This window comes from Protopterus annectens, chromosome 1.part1 (genome assembly GCF_019279795.1).
Source record: "Protopterus annectens isolate FY-2018-M chromosome 1.part1, PAN1.0, whole genome shotgun sequence".
Classification (NCBI taxonomy): domain Eukaryota; kingdom Metazoa; phylum Chordata; order Ceratodontiformes; family Protopteridae; genus Protopterus; species Protopterus annectens.
The window spans coordinates 1893366451-1893386617 of record NC_056726.1 but is presented as its reverse complement, the minus strand read 5'-3'; the positions used below and the strand labels follow the sequence as shown (position 1 = coordinate 1893386617).

Below are 20167 nucleotides of genomic sequence, written 5' to 3'. Positions count from 1 at the left end.
ATATGGTACACACTATATCCACAGTCATGCATCTGATAATAAATGTGATAATACATAGATAAATAATTAAAGAACTGACACAATACTACTGTCTGAGCCATCGTACATAAAATTAATATCAGCTCTACAACCCCAAGTGTTATGAGTGACAGTGACTATAATGGAAGTGGAACAACAGTAAAAGTGTATGGAGTATCCTGTATTAGAACCCAGGACCATGTGTGTGTGTGTGTGTGTGTGTGTGTGTGTGTGTGTGTGTGTGTGTGTGTGTGTGGCAGTCCTACACTTACACCTGTTGCCACATGAAGTTTAAAGGAACACTTGTCTGTGTTGCAGTTCATTGTTATAAACTGCAATGTCACAACAGTAAACCAAAGATTACAAACCTTGTACTATAACTCAGGGCCATCAGTATTCCAGACCTTCACTTACACCTGCAGCTACAGGACTAGTTACGACATTCACTATTTCACTAATCATTCTAAAGGTCTCGCTGTTAACCACTATGCAGTGCCATTTAGCGAGTTTGCGTGATGCCCAGTAGTATTAATTGAATGCATCTGGTTTCTAATTTTGGCTGTCTGGGTCCTGTCTGCTTCCTGGGGGTCCAGTTGTCCAGTTTGTGCACTGCTTCACTTTGTTCAAATGAGATAAGCACAGCCAAACCCATAATGCATTTCCTCTGTTCCCATGATCACTCTATGCACCATGCTGTAGAAATACTTCTGCCCCCACCCCAAAAAAAAAATTAGACAAAGACAGAAAAGGAGAAAAAAAGGGCAAGTAGTTAAAAATGAGGAAATTCAATGTATGACATACATGTTAAATTTAATTTAACAGCATGTACACAGACAGACTGTACAAGTGTATATGTGTATGACAGATTTATTGAAATCAGTCTACCAAGCACTATTGTGAGATTATAACATTTCCTTTATAACACAGATATAATACTGACAGACAGACTGCACTTCCTCAGGTAACTCAGATTGCAACAACAAAATGTCCACCTCAAATGTCCACCTCAAAAGTCTTTTTATAGTTTCAAAACTTTGTCCCTGATGAAAACATTCTGTTCCTGTATCAAAGCTTTCTTTGTCTGTATTATCTCAATCCAGAGAGAACCAGTTCCTTCTGCAAGCCAAAATGTTCTTTGACAAATGTTCTTTCATTGATAGGATACTCTGTAACTTTTTCTGCTGTGTTAGCTATGATCATCCAGAGAAAGCCATTTCTCAGCATCCCACAATGTTCTTTCTTTGGTAGAATAGTTGCAACTTTTTCTGTTGTGTTAGTCATTTCCCTTTAGCTTGAATAGCTGTGTACATTCAACTTTGTTTAGGCTAACTCAACAAACCTCTACTGTTAATGCACATTCTGTTAAGCCAATGCATCACATGCTATTCTAAAAAATCTATCACACTGTTATTATGATTACCAAATCTGTGTTACTACAAAGGAAAAACAACAACACTTGTTTTACAATATGTCATTCAACCGCATTCTTGTTATTTCTTCCTGTGTTTGCAGGCTCTGTATTTTTATGCTATTCCTAAAAAAATATCACACTGTTCTTATGAGGGACAGCACCTTGACCAATACATGCTGTTAAAATGAGAAAAGCAGTTTTACTAAATCACATACATGCCATTTCTATAAGGGAAACCATATATTCTATCAATACACACAATACAGTGATGGCTCACATCAGATATGTCTGCATAGATCTTGATTTGAACTCTGATGTCAGTGCACCATCAGAACACAGGATGGGTGCCTTGTCCCTCTTTGCTACACAAGCAACTTTGCAGCAAAGAACAGATCTCAGTCTGCACACAACCATCTGCAACAGCATCTACAGTGATATCAAACCATACAACTGTTATTTGTGTATTTATTATTTTTGAATGTGTTGCATCTAGTTATCACACAACCTGTTATGATTATTGCTTGAAATATATAGCACTGTCTTACATTTCTATGTTTGTTCATCAGTCTTCAATTATCTGACCAGTAATGTGAGACATGCAGTGTATAAGCCATTTTAAGTCATTGCCCTTAAAATGTGTGAAGATATTAAATGGAAATAATATCATAAGCATTTGCCAACAAATGAAGGCCAGGTCAGATGTTAAGGAACACAACTTGTGAATTTTGTGCTGCTTGCTTTCATTTCCAACCTTACATCTTACACTTTGTAGATCTAACCTAACACACTCAGTGGATGTAAGGCAGCCTTCATTGCAGTTGTGTTTTACTTCTCCCAACCAGTAATCATTCATAGTTGCAATCCAATCCATTAAGCACAAAGACTGAAGGAGTGTCTGCACTATGTTTACATCTCCTGCATGGATCCAAGTATTTGGGATTCAGCTATTCTAATGAGTTCACACCTCATTTGCATATTCACCATGCTAACCACCCTGAATCTAAATCATATAAAAAGGCAACCGTATAGATAGGCAAGCTGATGGTGAGGAGACTTATGTTTGGAAGACTGCACATACTCTATCTCTTCAGAATATATCTGTAGAGAGGAATACTGAATTTCAGAAGGTATGCTTCCATTTACATACTGCATATGCTGGAATGTGTTTAAGATAAATCTGAAGCAAAGGTTTTTACACTTTTATCTGTATGCATTACTTAGAAGAGTACTGATGACATGGGCATGTTTGTCAAGCTATTTCAGAGGTATACATGATCATCAATACATAAAAATAGAATGGGACAGTTTCTTTGATACCACTATTAGCATTTCAAAGATGGTTTGTTAGCAAAATGTGTCATTGTCCTGTCATTTTTTTTTTTGGGGGGGAGGGCAAAGGTTAGTTACTATCATGGCAAAAACGAGGATGAACTGTTCTTTTGGTGCAGAAAAGGTGAGTTACTGTTATGGCACAAACAGGATAGACTGTTCTTTTGGGAGAGAGTAAAGGTGAGTTGCTGCTAGGGCACAAACAAGGATAGACTGTTCTTTTGTAGGGGAACAAAGGTGAGTTACTGTTATAGCATAAAGAAGGATACACTGTACTTTTGGGGGGAACAAAGGTGAGTTAATGTTATGGCACAAAAAAGGATATGTTGCTCTTGTTACTCTCCTTGTTTTGCATCCTGCCTATTGTTCATATTTCACATCTCTACACTGTTTTATGTTTCTCCAGTGGGTAATACTGAGTGGCTACATTTTCTGTTTTATCTGATAAAAGTTATTTTGTAGTTACGTGATACTTATGTGTATTATTCTTCTGTTATCTTTTACGACACCTAAGAGTATGTCGTCCAGGTGTGTCAATCTTCAGAGACCCCCCCCCCTTCACTGATGCTAAGAACCAGGTGATAGTGGATGCCTATAGGAAACATGGTGCTTTTCTTCTGGAAAAGGGATGTGGAGATATGGCAAATATGGCACCAGATAGTTTATGATGTGAATGCCATGGGTGTCTACAGTAGGACATACAAGCAGGTATGCCACAGGGCCAATGACATGATCACATCTGCACAGAGGAGAGCAGCTGCAGTGAGTCATGAACAGATGCTTACTGGGGAGGGCCTGTTAGGGAACCACCACTATCACCCAATGAAGAATTCCTGGCCAAGGTCAGGGATCCAGACAGCTCCCAGGAGAGTGCAGTACAACACATGCAGGATGTTGGAGTTACAGTTTCAGAGGCAGCAAGCACTTCCTAGGATTAGCTTCCAGTTAGGCTTTGGTATCTCAACACTTAAATACTGTTGTACAGTTAAACAATTAAACAACTTCTGTGTCACATGTCTTTTTTTGGGGGGAGGTTGAAGATTGCTACAGTTATTAACTTAGGTTGGAGTTGCCAACCACGTTCTTGTTGAAAGTATAGTTAATGGACATATAAAGGGGAAGAATTATTACCCCCTGTGTTACTATTAATTGTGATGATATTGTCCTTATCTCTTCTTAACTTCTTCCAGGACCATTTTGATTTCAGAGGAGTATCTCATCTGCAGATGGTAAACCAAACACTTTTATGTCAGTACTGCTGACCATTTTAAATAAATATTTTACTGTGTGCTGTTGATTTTAGGCTTGTTGGTTATAGTGCTGTACCATCTGTAATAGTGGTAGCACTGCTCCTTTTTAGAGGTGGCCAAACTGAGGCACAGTCAGGGGTGCAGAGTTTGAATTTGATACTGAGGTTGACATACAGCCATACCCCGCAATTCCAGTGGACACAGCCAGTAGCCCTATGCCTACCCATTCCAGTGAACCCTCGGATATTGGATATGTGGAGGCCATTGATCAGGGAAGTATGGCACCTATGGCTTCAGTGCCTGTTGATTCTGGCCATAGGCAAAGTTTGGGTGAATTCCCATACAGGAGGGTTGATAGGAGTGCTCGGAAGTGGCCTGCTGTTCCTCCTCTACCTGTTGCAGGTGTCTCTTCCTGTGCCACTCAACTTATGTTTAGGGCCATCACATGCTGATTCAATGGATCAGATGAATGACACATTTTGAAATGGGGGTGTCTGTGATGGACCGAGCATTGTCTGTGATGGAATGTCTGCTGGGAGGAGAATGGCATCCTCATGGTGTTAGGTCAGCCACAACATCTGCTGTCAGCCAATGTGGCCGTGGCAGATCATGATCCCATAGTGGCAATACTTCCACTGCTCCATCAGTGACTGTGCTGTCCACAACCAGATTTGGCAGGCCATGGAGTCATGGTCCTGAGCATCCACATGAAGGGAGCTCATCTAGCAGACATCAGTTATGTTCAGGTTGCAGCAATGCATCTGAGTGTGGGAGTGGATGTGCCAGTGCAACTCCTGGCAGAGACATTTGGCATGGTCAATGATGAACTGCCACCTCTACCATGCATGTCTCACACCTATCTGACATGCCAAGACATAGAGCCACTACAGAGCTGATCTGTGCTCATGCAGACATTCACACACAATTTCACCTTGAGGACCCCTACAGACACACAAACAGTTACTCATTTTGTATCATTGGCAATTCATTGTTTTTTTCCAAATGTCTGCCTTCTTCTGTTTCTTTCTTAAATACACTCACCAAACATTTGTGTTAGGCTAGGCTTCTTGCCCCCCTCCCACAACACCCTGTGCAAGTGATGATAAATATGCCATATCCCTGTTCTCTATCTTTTGGATTCAGGGATACATAAACTTTATGTCTGATGGTCTGGATTTGGTGTTGAACTGTTAATTGTGCGTTCAACTTATATTGGCCTTGAAAAGCTAGACAGTTGATAGCATCAAAATTTCCTGACTTTATAGTAAATGATCTTGTGAGGGCTGAGAAGTCAGAAATTACAATGTGTATCAGTACTTTTTAACTTCTGTCTTTAATGATTTTCCAGTGCAAACATGTGTTGCAAAACTGAGAGTGTGCAGTGATCAGTGCTTTTGAGAGGTATGACTGTGTCAGTCTTTGATGCCTGAGGCCTACTACTTTGTAATGGACATATATAAGTCAAATAAGTCTCTGCTGTCACATGTTAAGGTAATTTCTGTACAGATCTACCATGTTTTACATGCTTACCGGACCAAGTAATGAAATACAAGGATATGTCACACATTCATATTATTAAACAATGCATTCCAGGTTCATGACTTACCTTATAAATGCAACAGTTGCCACGGTTTTAGTTCAGGGTTGACTCTGATGCAAGCAGTACACAGCCAATACTTGGGGAGGTAAAGGTTGTGTCAGTTGCCTGGTATCAATGTTACTATATGTATGTGAGTAGGTGGAAGGTTTTAGGCCCCTTGGTGGTGAGTGAGTGCACTATGCATTGTCTCTTAGCCAGTGCTAGGGCATACTGAGCATGCCTACATCACCTGCATCCACAGCAGCTGATGGTTCCCCCCAACTCCTCATCTGCCTGTGGCTGTGGTGACCTTGACATTGGTGGTGAGATGTGTGCTGCTTCCCCCTGTTGGTCTTGTTGAAGCTGTTTACTCAAGATTATGTTGTGTAGCACAGCACATACTGTGAATATTTATGTACATACATATACATACAAATATTTTAAGCACAGGCATAAATGCCCTTCTAGCTTGCCAACATACCAAAACACTTGATCCCATAATAAGTTTCTAGGCTGTTCTTAAAAACATCTAAACTAGTGCTTGCTTTAATGTAATTTGGTAGTCTGTTCCATGCATCAGCTAATCTGTCAGAGAACCAATTAGTGCACTTCTCATTCCTATAGAATCTTCTGTACAGGTTGTCTGATAATTCTCTAGCATTTTTGATAACCCCAAACATTCCCAGAGGTAGTTGTCCCTAAATGCCGTATATACCTGAATAAGATCTCCTCATAGATATCTGTAAGAGACATGTCCATTGACTGTACTGCAGTGCTCCTCCAGATGAATCTAAGTACTACTAGAACTGGAACTTCAGCAGCTCAGTCACCCACTCTATGATATTTCTGGTTTGATCATGTTGCTCATTATGGTGTGTGTGTGTGTGTGTGTGTGTGTGTGTGTGTGTGTGTGTGTGTGTGTGTGTGTGTGTGTGTGTGTGTGTGTGAGGACCCCTACAGACACACAAACAGTTACTCATTTTGTATCATTGGCCATTCATTGTTTTTTCCAAATGTCTGCCTTCTTCTGTTTCTTTCTCAAATACACTCACCAAACATTTGTGTTAGGCTAGGCTTCTTGCCCCCCTCCCACAACACCCTGTGCAAGTGATGATACATATGCCATATCCCTGTTCTCTATCTTTTGGATTCAGGGATACATAAACTTTATGTCTGATGGTCTGGATTTGGTGTTGAACTGTTAATTGTGCGTTCAACTTATATTGGCCTTGAAAAGCTAGACAGTTGATAGCATCAAAATTTCCTGACTTTATAGTAAATGATCTTGTGAGGGCTGAGAAGTCAGAAATTACAATGTGTATCAGTACTTTTTAACTTCTGTCTTTAATGATTTTCCAGTGCAAACATGTGTTGCAAAACTGAGAGTGTGCAGTGATCATCAGTGCTTTTGAGAGGTATGACTGTGTCAGTCTTTGATGCCTGAGGCCTACTACTTTGTAATGGACATATATAAGTCAAATAAGTCTCTGCTGTCACATGTTAAGGTAATTTCTGTACAGATCTACCATGTTTTACATGCTTACCGGACCAAGTAATGAAATACAAGGATATGTCACACATTCATATTATTAAACAATGCATTCCAGGTTCATGACTTACCTTATAAATGCAACAGTTGCCATGGTTTTAGTTCAGGGTTGACTCTGATGCAAGCAGTACACAGCCAATACTTGGGGAGGTAAAGGTTGTGTCAGTTGCCTGGTATCAATGTTACTATATGTATGTGAGTAGGTGGAAGGTTTTAGGCCCCTTGGTGGTGAGTGAGTGCACTATGCATTGTCTCTTAGCCAGTGCTAGGGCATACTGAGCATGCCTACATCACCTGCATCCACAGCAGCTGATGGTTCCCCCCAACTCCTCATCTGCCTGTGGCTGTGGTGACCTTGACATTGGTGGTGAGATGTGTGCTGCTTCCCCCTGTTGGTCTTGCTGAAGCTGTTTACTCAAGATTATGTTGTGTAGCACAGCACATACTGTGAATATTTATGTACATACATATACATACAAATATTTTAAGCACAGGCATAAATGCCCTTCTAGCTTGCCAACATACCAAAACACTTGATCCCATAATAAGTTTCTAGGCTGTTCTTAAAAACATCTAAACTAGTGCTTGCTTTAATGTAATTTGGTAGTCTGTTCCATGCATCAGCTAATCTGTCAGAGAACCAATTAGTGCACTTCTCATTCCTATAGAATCTTCTGTACAGGTTGTCTGATAATTCTCTAGCATTTTTGATAACCCCAAACATTCCCAGAGGTAGTTGTCCCTAAATGCCGTATATACCTGAATAAGATCTCCTCATAGATATCTGTAAGAGACATGTCCATTGACTGTACTGCAGTGCTCCTCCAGATGAATCTAAGCACTACTAGAACTGGAACTTCAGCAGCTCAGTCACCCACTCTATGATATTTCTGGTTTGATCATGTTGCTCATTATGGTGTGTGTGTGTGTGTGTGTGTGTGTGTGTGTGTGTGTGTGTGTGTGTGTGTGTGTGTGTGTGTGTGTGTGTGAGGACCCCTACAGACACACAAACAGTTATTCATTTTGTATCATTGGCCATTCATTGTTTTTTTCCAAATGTCTGCCTTCTTGTGTTTCTTTCTCAAACACACTCACCAAACATTTGTGTCAGGCTAGGCTTCTTGCCCCCCTCCCACAACACCCTGTGCAAGTGATGATAAATATGCCATATCCCTGTTCTCTATCTTTTGGATTCAGGGATACATAAACTTTATGTCTGATGGTCTGGATTTGGTGTTGAACTGTTAATTGTGCGCTCAACTTATATTGGCCTTGAAAAGCTAGACAATTGATAGCATCAAAATTTCCTGACTTTATAGTAAATGATCTTGTGAGGGCTGAGAAGTCAGAAATTACAATGTGTATCATTACTTTTTAACTTCTGTCTTTAATGATTTTCCAGTGCAAACATGTGTTGCAAAACTGAGAGTGTGCAGTGATCATCAGTGCTTTTGAGAGGTATGACTGTGTCAGTCTTTGATGCCTGAGGCCTACTACTTTGTAATGGACACATATAAGTCAAATAAGTCTCTGCTGTTACATGTTAAGGTAATTTCTGTACAGATCTACCATGTTTTACATGCTTACCGGACCAAGTAATGAAATACAAGATATGTCACACATTCATATTATTAAACAATGCATTCCAGGTTCATGACTTACCTTATAAATGCAGCAGTTGCCACGGTTTTAGTTCAGGGTTGACTCTGATGCAAGCAGTACACAGCCAATACTTGGAGAGGTAAAGGTTGTGTCAGTTGCCTGGTATCAATGTTACTATATGTATGTGAGTAGGTGGAAGGTTTTAGGCCCCTTGGTGGTGAGTGAGTGCACTATGCATTGTCTCTTAGCCAGTGCTAGGGCATACTGAGCATGCCTACATCACCTGCATCCACAGCAGCTGATGGTTCCCCCCAACTCCTCATCTGCCTGTGGCTGTGGTGACCTTGACATTGGTGGTGAGATGTGTGCTGCTTCCCCCTGTTGGTCTTGCTGAAGCTGTTTACTCAAGATTATGTTGTGTAGCACAGCACATACTGTGAATATTTATGTACATACATATACATACAAATATTTTAAGCACAGGCATAAATGCCCTTCTAGCTTGCCAATATACCAAAACACTTGATCCCATAATAAGTTTCTAGGCTGTTCTTAAAAACATCTAAACTAGTACTTGCTTTAATGTAATTTGGTAGTCTGTTCCATGCATCAGCTAATCTGTCAGAGAACCAATTAGTACACTTCTCATTCCTATAGAATCTTCTATACAGGTTGTCTGATAATTCTCTAGCATTTTTGATAGCCCCAAACATTCCCAGAGGTAGTTGTCCCTAAATGCCGTATATACCTGAATAAGATCTCCTCATAGATATCTGTAAGAGACATGTCCATTGACTGTACTGCAGTGCTCCTCCAGATGAATCTAAGCACTACTAGAACTGGAACTTCAGCAGCTCAGTCACCCACTCTATGATATTTCTGGTTTGATCATGTTGCTCATTATGGTGTGTGTGTGTGTGTGTGTGTGTGTGTGTGTGTGTGTGTGTGTGTGTGTGTGTGTGTGTGTGTGTGCGCGCGCGCGCGCGTGCACATTTCTGATGGGTATCATCAGCTACTGTTCCAGTGCATAGCCTGCACTCCCAGTAAATGACCCTGTGGGATATCCCCCCAGCAATCTTCTGGTACAATTGGGAGGTGTGCCAGATATGTAAGTCATGGTAACTTTCAGAGTTGTCAGCACACACGTTCAAGGTGATTCCCTAGGGATTACCCATGACATGAGATTTGACAGAGTGTAGCCCTTTCTGTTTATGTATAGCCTACCCTTTTCCCCTGGTGATGCCTTAATTTCTATATGTGTGCAGTCTATGGCACCCTGTACTTCAGGGGAGTGTGCTACACAGTAGACCTCCTGCAATTTTTCTGATCCTCTCCTCAGAATTACAGGGAAAATATATGTGGTCACGAGCATATTGGAGTGTAGCATTCAGGAATTGGTGGAGGATCCAGGATGTTAATGTCAATGACACCCCCCAGCATGTCCCCTGTTGGTCTCTGAAAGGTAATTGTAGCCAAGATTCTAAGGACTACACATACCTTTGTCCCCACTAGGATGGGTTCTCCCTCGGTTGGCTCTGACTCTGAGTTGAGGATTGCAGAGGTCGCACAGTTCCTGTAGTGTGTCCCTGTCCTCCCTGTAGCACTATACAATTTCCACATCATGTGGGTTGTGAAAAGTTCATTGGGGTCTGAAAACTCCTCTTCTTGATTAGGCCTATTGGTAGCAGTAGCAGCATTGGCTTTTGCCTACAGCACATACAAATGACTTAAAGCAGCAGCCCCTAACATTCTGTCTCTGTAGACTGCTTTCCATGGCTGTATTCCAAAAGTTTTGGAATTCACAAGAAAAACCATCACAGAGTCAATACAGATGCTTTATAGCTTGTTGAATAGCTCCACCATGTTGGATTGGTTGATCAGTATGCAATTCAACTGCTTATGCTGTAATTAACATGTCACTGTGTTTATCTTGTTTGCACGAGAGTGTGTGCCTGTACATGTCGGTTACCATGTAGAATTTATTGATTCCCCCCAAATGAATTGTCTAGCAATGCAATTGCAGATGACATTATGTTGAAATATATTGCTCTTCTGAAAATATGTTTCTGCTTCTCCACAATGAATGATATACAGTAGATCATCAAACAGCAGAAGTTTACCTACCTATGAACCTATATATCAAACAAAGCACATCATTAGCAGTCTTCAAGAGGAATCTTGATGATTGGATGGGAAATAGAAAATTCACCCCGGGGATCACTTCTGTGACTCTGCTCGACAGTGGCACAGGAAAATAATTTTCTTGGGTGGCAAAAGCTAGGGTACCTTTTTGGCAGGGCTTGTATAGACCCCAGGGCCAATAGCCTAGTACCTACCTATGAACCTATAATTATCATAAACATCCATTTGCAGAATGTATGTCCTATATGAATCTGCGGCTATATATAATACTTGTTCCATATGATTCTATGTTTGTATTGTGTAAGAAATATTCCCTTTCTGTAGCTTTTCTCCCCAGGCCTCCACCAAAAGTGGGCTCACCTTGGCCAAATGGACTATCCCAGTAAACAAATGCAAATAAATAAATAAATGTTTAATAAAGTAACCCTGATTTGACCATAGCTGTCAGTCTCTTTTCTTCTGACACAAGGATAAAGTTCAGTAGTGATAGGATTGTGAGGTCACAGGAAGTTAATAAGCCAGTGGTCCTAGATCCTTTTTAAGAGTAGCCATTCATGCTCCAGTTTTAACAATATTGGTAACTATGGGCTCGAATGGCTTTGGTATATGACTGTGAGAAACACAGCGATAAGCCAGGGTGAATTTGTGGTTTCCTATCCATTGGTCCACACTGGATTTGAATAAGCTTAGGGCAGAGCTCTGTTTTACCTGAATGGGGAGTCTGAGCCAGAGAAGGGCTAATCTCTGAGACACAGACCTGTCCCTGTCCCTCTTTTCTGTTTTTGTCACACATGAGATTTGAATCCTTAGATCAGGTAATTCTAATATTGTTTATTTTGGCAATCAGTAACAAAAGCTCCTGATCAGGAACACATATTAAATAATAACTTTACACAAACAGAAATTTAATAAAATAAGAGTTGTATGCATGCCTCTCAACCTCATGGCCTAAGAAATCTGAAAACATCTAAAATAAAGTGTGGGGCCAAAGGTCTAAAATTAAGGATAAAAAAAATGTCTTTCGGCTTTTCCCAGCTAGGGGTCGCCACAGTGAAATCCGGTTCACTAATGATTGGCAGTGGATTTTTACAGTGCCAGCCCAATACCCAACCTTCAAAGAAGGCACACCCATTCATGCACCCACCTACTTGCTTGTCTTTAAATGGCACTCGACCGTGAGGAGGGCATGCAGAATCTACACAGAAAGTGCTCCAGGCAAGAATCGAACCAGAGAACCTTTTGCTGTGAGGCGACAACACTAAACCACTGTGCCACTGTGACCAATCAAGGACAGATTTTAAACATTTCATCTTTAAAAATGTTGCTAGAATAACAGGTTTTCCTTTAGCATGGATTCCCTGAAGAGTAAAAAGTCTGAAATTCAAATATCTGGTATTATTTAATGATGTCAGTCCACAATGTATTTTCCAGAAAACCATACATTTCATGAGGGGCAGACCAAAAATATAAGACAAAAAACTGGATATTCTGCAACTTTTGAACAGTTGAGAAATATGCTTGTATGAAAGTGCATTTTCTGATGGAAAAGAAGTTGGCAACTGTAGTGGATAGCATTGTTTAATGATTTAAACTTGTACAGTTCTGTCACTAAATCATACATTTCACATGCCACCTTACTAGCATAGAAGCAAGGCATCTGTCTACATGACCACTGACCTAAGCTCAGAATGGACTCAACTTGTTGATAGAGCTGGTGGCAGTTGCATATGTCGGTGGTCATCACTGCTATCCTGGGAAGGATGGCTTGGAAGAACCTAATGCTTATACAATCTCTGGCAATGTCATGTGTTAACTAAGAGCCTCTCAGGTTATATCAGTGTAAAATAAGGTGGTATCCATAATGTCATGATGTCATTGTACAAGCTACACATATTATTAGGCACCTTGACTGATGTGTCTTATGTATGTTGATGCTAGCTCCATGCTTACATTCCATATGATCCGTTGATCCCCAGGGCTAATAATGAGTTGTCATAATAATGACTTCTAAAGTAATTTGGAAGTCCATCTGGAAAAGGTTCATATATGTGGGGTAACCACTTAGGAAGGAGATATATAGGGATCTAGGGATGGGTGTGTGCAAAAGATGGAAGGTCAATCAGAAGTCGTGATGGAGTCAGCAGAGGAAAGAGACCACAGGAAAAAAAGACTACAGTTCACAAGAGAAAAAGTATAATTTTAGGTTAAATCAGAAACATTCCTGAAAATTATGCACAACTTAGAGGTGCTAATCTGGTTGAGTAAAAAAAGATGAGTTAGTATGTGTTTTTTCGTAAAAAGCGGAACTTCAGGTATGTTTATCTGATTCATACTGGAAAAAAGTTTTACCAAAATATAGATAATCTGAAAAGTCAGCAGAGTATGGTGATGTTCAGGCTTGTATTTCAAAATGATATGGCTTATTGGTGAGCTATTTAGTATTAATATTACCTGCTCTTAGCAGCCATTAAAGCACATATCTCAACTGCGCTACACTATCTGTTGACTACTATAAATATCTATGTGTGTGTACATATATATTTATATATAGCTATAGATTTATATAGATATACATATTCACATATGCATATACATTCATTAACAAGCACGTATACATATTTACTCCACAAGCTCGAAGTTTCAAAACTTCAAACTGCAAATGGTGGAGACCATAAGGTGGACGTTTTGAAACATTGAAATTGTAATAAAAAAAATAAAAACATTTTTTTTTACGTTTTTGCTGGGAGGCAAGCACCTCCCCCACCCCTGCTAAATAAATATACCAACTCTGAGATCGCACTACAGTGATGAAAACTGTAAATTTCCTGTTCTGCACTGTCCGGCGATTTCCATTCAAAATGTTTGATGTTTCAAAACTTTGATCTTATGGTCTTGACCATTTGCAGTTCGAAGTTTTGAAACTTCGAGCTTGTGAAGGGAATCCCTGTATACATACATATACATATAGATAAATGTGTATTTGCAATATCTTTAAAGGCATTTTTTTGTAGTGAAGAAATTGCCAGTAATACAGTAGGTTGAAGCTATTAATCATTGTTTTTTTCGCTGGTATTTGGCAGTACTGAAATTAAACCATGATATTTTGTACTTTGCTCAACTTCGTCAGCAACTAATAGTATTATACATATAGAGAGAGTATATGTATCTCTCTTTCTCTGTCTTTACACACACACACACACACACATATATATATATATATATATATATATATATATATATATATGTGTGTGTGTGTGTGTGTGTGTGTGTTTATATATTTATACTTTCTGCATGTTTGATCAATATTTTTTTTCTTTTTAGTTTGCCAAGTTCTAAACTTCTATTTTCTATAATGTGTTTTTACACATAAATCTTTCATTTCTAGGCTCAAAGGCAGGTTCCTGTCATTCTATGGAATCTGTGTTGCAGGTTGAATTATTTGTCTGAGTTGTCTGTTCTTTAGGGAACAGTCTGTCAGACAATATATTTTTCTGCCTTGACTCTGACAACTTTAATTATATTCCATTGTCTAAAATTGTCTCCCTTAGCATTTTACCTTTTTTTCTCCCCTTAGCTGTAGTTCATATTGTTGTTTTATGTAGTGTAGTTTTTGGTCATAGTGTGTTTACACAACATTATTGCTTTGTTGCTTTGCGTATTCTGCTGAAGCCTTCACAGTTTTTTGTGACACAATTACATATTAATTAAAATTGCACAAGCTTGCTTTGATAAACTATCACAAATGTCACATGCAATTTTTTACTTTGTATTAATGCATGTTATAAATTGAGTCAGCTTTCGATCTATGGAGGAAAGCTCCTAGAAAATTTGCAGAATTATATCTGTTGTTGAAATAAATTTATTATTATTGTTGCTATCATTGTTATCATCATTATTATTTATGTATTATATTAATTTGATAACTTGATAAGGACACATTGTACAAGTAGCACTGTTCAAGGGGGACATGAAGGCATTTTATTTTGACAATTTGGATTTAGAGACTGTGGCAATCAAACCCTTGACTATATAATGAAAGTCTTAACTCACAGCCTTAACTATAATTTTGTACATTAAGTAGATATTATAAACAGTTATAATAAAGAACTGTGCCATGTTATTGTGAAAATAGATTATAAATATAGGGCTGATAGTATATTATCACCTAAATTGTGTCATAAATGCAACACATGTTTATACAGTAAAGCAATACTATGATTTAGCTTTGATTTTTAGACATGCCTGTTCTATTCTAATAATTAAAATGAGACATGGAAAACTTGGCATTTGTAAGGAATGCATTAAGTAAGCAGTAATGCTCTCCATTGTTGGTGCTATTGGGGAAATAATGCACACTCAAGGGAAATGTGAAGCCAAAAACTGCAGGAGGAGGGCCTCTACATCTCGGGAAGGGCATTATTTATCCAGTAACATCCACAGTGGAAGGCATTATTTCAGTTAGGTAGTGTGCTATCTGTTTAATTGTTTTATATTTGCTTTTTTATTAGTAAATGCATTTTTTATATTTTTGATTTAAAGTAGTTCCTCCACCTAATGTTTCAGAGTTGCTGTAGCATATGTAATTTATGGAAGAAGTATACTATATCCAAATTAGTCGCACTCACATTGACATGCACCCATATAAACACACACACACACACACACACACACACACACACACACACACACACACACACACTCACACACACACACACACACACACACACACACACACACACACACACACACACACACACACACACACACACACAAAGAGAGTCACACAGATACAACAGCAGAGGCATAGAATGAGTCACATGCATTTACACATGAACACACACAGGTATAGAGACACACAAACATGTGCCCATCAATTGCAGCTACTTTCTTAATTGAAAATGCCTTCCCTGTCATTGAGATCCAGTGAATTAAATAAAATCATAAAAGGCAAAGCACTGTAATCCACCTCCAACTGTCTGCCATTTTGCATCCAATTTTTTGTGTGTGTTTTCTCACCTTGCTAAATGCAGCTTTATTAAATAGTGCTTAATGAGGTTTAAGTAAAAGGGAAAGTTGAGTGTATTATAGGTGCATTTTTTTTTAATTTTATTTTTTATTAACTTAATTTTATTATTTTTAAAGCATTGCCATGTTCTTTCTCTATCAATGATAAAGATGTACAATTTGCTTATTGTCTTAGCTCTTTTAGCATTAATCCCCTTATGTTTTACTGTCACAAACAGCAGAGCAGTATTTAAAATAAATACAGTGATAGGAATCTAGTTAGTCAAAACTTGTCGAAGGAGCTCAGTAGTTTTAGAATCCACCGTTTACAACTGAAGTCCTCATGGAAGTAGCTTGTAGATATTTTGGAATCATGTTAATCACTCAGCAACTCTATCACTGAGTGGTGACTGATCAAAAAAACCTTCCCAAACAACTTTGGATGTGTTATGTATATATATATATCTATCTATATCTATATATCTACATCTATATATATATATATATATATATATATATATATATATATATATGTATATATATGTGTGTGTCTGTCTATATCTATCTATCTATCTATATATATCTATATATATATATATATATATAGAGAGAGAGAGAGCGAGAGAGAGATAAATGCTTCAGAAATTATTCTAAAAAAGTAAGTACTTATTTTTCTAATAAGCATTATGTCTTAAAATGCCTTGTTTTGAAGCATTTCGGGATGGTGAAACCTCCAATTATTTGCTATAATAGTGGACTGCATCTGTGCTGTTCTTTATTAAAACAGTTTTATCTTTGACTTTTGGAAACATATAACAGAGTAACTAGTCTGAAAGTTTCCTCAGTTATACAGATCAGACAGTGTGTCTCATTGTTAAATATCTGCCAAGATATTCCATGCTCAATTTTTACTAGAACCAGAGATATCCTACTTAATGTTTAAACTAATTAGCAGTTATCGCCAATAAAAGTGGACTTATAGTTACTGCTGTGTTTCTGTGAATGGCTCCATTATGAAAGCACAACTGATAAAAGGAAACTAATTACTTAACACACATGCCTGAAATGCCAAAGAAGTGTTATTTTGCAGAGGGACCAGGGTGTGTATGTGTGGAGGGGGCAGACGCCAACCCCAACCCCTATACTAAAATCATTTATACCAACTTAGCAGTCAAGTAAACACACAATAAGACATCTCACAGAACAAAGGGATCATTACTGGCTCCCACCTAGAAACCATAATAGCAGTGATTTGCTATGATAATCAGTCCATCTATTTGTTTCTGTTGAATTTTGAATTCTAACAGCATGCTAATAGCCTAGTACCACCCTATGAACCTATGCTGCCTCCAGCATGTCAGTCTTTTCCTGATTGTTATCCTTATTGTCCTGCTGGCTTCTGAAATATTGACATTCAAAAAGGACTTTATGTAGATACTTTAAATATTGTAAACAACTTTGATTTTACTGTTAACTCTCTGCAAAGTTTATCTGTACATAAGAATCAGTAATAATCATACAGGTTTGCAAAAGGCATGTGCTTTTTACCAATACCCTTAAAATTGATGTTGCTTTTATTCTTATGTATAGAGTATGCTTATTCATGTTGTTTGCATTTGTTTCAGTACTTTTTGGTCACAGCTGAAAAGGGTCTTCATTACCAGCCCATCTATCTGGTTACCAAAAAAAAAAAAGTACATATAATGCAAGCTGAATTTGAAAATGGTCTTTCTGGGTCCAAGTACTATACCAGTTTACTAAGTCAAGTATGTAGGTAGGTGGTTAGATAGATACTAGATAGATAGATAGGTTCATAGGTGTATAATAGGCTAACAATCAGTGGGGCCTTTATAAGCCTAGCCATGCAATCCAAATGTACACCATAACATATTGTGCCTTAGAGGTTATTTTAAGTGGTGTTTGTTGGTTAGGGCAAGATTTAATGTCTGCATCTGTCCATTTGAGACATAGGTGTCAAACAAGGGGTGAATTTCCAAATTCCCATTCACTGGTTGATGTTATGCTTGAATAGGGATAGTGAAGGGCTCTGCTTCACAGGGATAGGAAACATATTCCAGAGAATGGGGATTCTCTGAGATACGTGCCTGTCCCTCCAACGTGTCCTAGTTAAGTCACAAGCAAAGTTTAAATTTTTAGATCTAGTAGCTGCGGTGATGATTATTTTGTGGATATGCCAAAGCACCATCTCAGCGTGATCCTAGGTTGACCATATGCCAGTGATACATTGTATCTCTGTAGGAAATAGAGATAGCTTTGAGGCAATCTGCATAGGACATTGTGTTTATGCGCTGTATTCTTTTTGTGAGGAACTTCTGTGGATGTTTCTGCTGTTGCATGTGTATAGTAATGTACACACAGAAGGAGGCATTATAGTCAATGATAAGTCACATGATGTGTGGGTACAGTGGCAGTATGACATCCCTGAGACTACATGCCATGCCCTTACTTGTAGGTGAAATAACATAGAATGATTTCCTTACAACCTTAAAAACATGTTGGTTAAAGCCAAGTTACTGTCTACACGAGTCCCCAAATCACTGACAACTGTGTCTATTTAAGGGTGTTTTATCCGTAAGGTAGTTTCCCTGGGTGGCCAAACTTCCAGAAAGTACTGTTATGCAGTTCTTGGCATTGTGTTTTAAGCTGTGGCTTTAGCTCCAGTCTTTTCTCTGTGTTAGACCATTCTGTCAGACGTCAATATCTTGGATGGTTTATATGATTGCTCCAAGCATGCAGTCATCTACAATCTTGGTAAACCAGTGGCCCCTGACTTTGGTCTTGGCTTCCAAAAATAGATGCTAATGAGCAGCAGACTCAGCACAGATCCCTGGGGAACTCAACTGGTGACTGGTCTCATTATTCAGGTGGTCTCATCAATTCCAATCTCCTGGATCCTGTCTATCAGCCAGCTGGCTATTCAGTGAGTTAAACAGGGGTTTATGCCTAATTCCATAAGTTTGTTTACAACCCCTGAGTTGGGTATTGTATCATTGACCTTGACGTCTGAAAAATAGATGCTAAAGAGCAGCTGACTCAGAACAGATCCCTGGGAAACACAACTGGTGACCGGCCTCTTTGTTTAGGTGGTCTCTCCAATCCTAATGTCCTGTATCCTGCAACTGAGCCAGCTGGCTATCCAGTGAGTTACACAGGGGTTTATGCCTAATTCCGTAAGTTTGTTTGCAATGTCTGAGTTGGATATGACATCAAATGCCCTAGCTAGGTCAAGGTAGGCAGTATACAGCATTTAGCCCTCATTCATTGCCTTGGTGACCTTCCCAAAGAAGTCAACTAGGTCACCATGTTCAGTACACATGACCTGTCTTTGACAAGACCAGATCGGATTGGGTCCAGTGTCTGAAGCTTTCCTACGTCTTTGTTAACCATTTCCATTATATTTCTTTCCATGGCTTTGCATATGAGACTTGCCAAACTAATGGATCTGTAGTTCCTGGGCTCTATTGATGGTTTGCACTTGTGCAGAGGGATAACTGTTGCAGTCTTCCGTTCACGTAGCATAAAGCCTGTGCAGAGGCAGTGGTTGAATAGTGACACTGGTGGCCCTGATAGGTCATATTTCTGGCTTTTTAGGAGGCAACCTGGATATTATAGGGGCCCATCAAAGCTGTATTCTTGGCCTTAGACAGTGCATCTAAGACCTGCTCCCTACTGACATTTGAAGGGATTATGTTAGATGCTGTTTCCTGGGAGGAGGCTGGAGTTAAATGTGATAAAGTTGTAGATGAATTCATCAGCCAGAACATTTGCTATATCTTCTGGCTCCATTAGTGTGGATCCATTGGGTGCTGGCTTTGAGATTTCAGACATACCTAAAGAAGGCATTATGGCTATCCTTGGCCTGTGATGCTATTTTTATCTCAAAATTTGCTTTTTGAGTATATGTGTGAGTGAGTGGCATGACAGAACAACAGTGGCAGGGCTAGCCACTCAGCGGTATGAATTTTGGCTCTAGATGATTGTCACTGTTGAAGTAACACCTCAACCCCGTGTGCAAAAATGGGAAAAGGGGTTGTGGATGGATGTATTTAATTATCCCTCTTAGTTATCTATTAAGGTTGATGGGAGAAAGTTTTTATTTATTTATTTATTTTTGGTGTTACACTTTTTAATTTTAGCTAAGACTTTTTTGTTTTTGTTGTACAACCTGTTTCATTTTGGATTCCATCAAGGTGGTCTGCTTTTTGAGTTAACTTTTCTGCATACTTCTAATAGACACAGCAGCTTCTATGTAATAATTGATA

The 20167-nt window shown here is 38.9% G+C and overlaps 1 protein-coding gene across 1 annotated transcript in view; it reads left to right on the top strand.

Moving 5' to 3' along the window:
- Positions 1-20167, top strand: part of PTPRU (protein tyrosine phosphatase receptor type U) — a 4710560-nt gene that overhangs the window by 3114887 nt on the left and 1575506 nt on the right. The window lies entirely within an intron of this gene.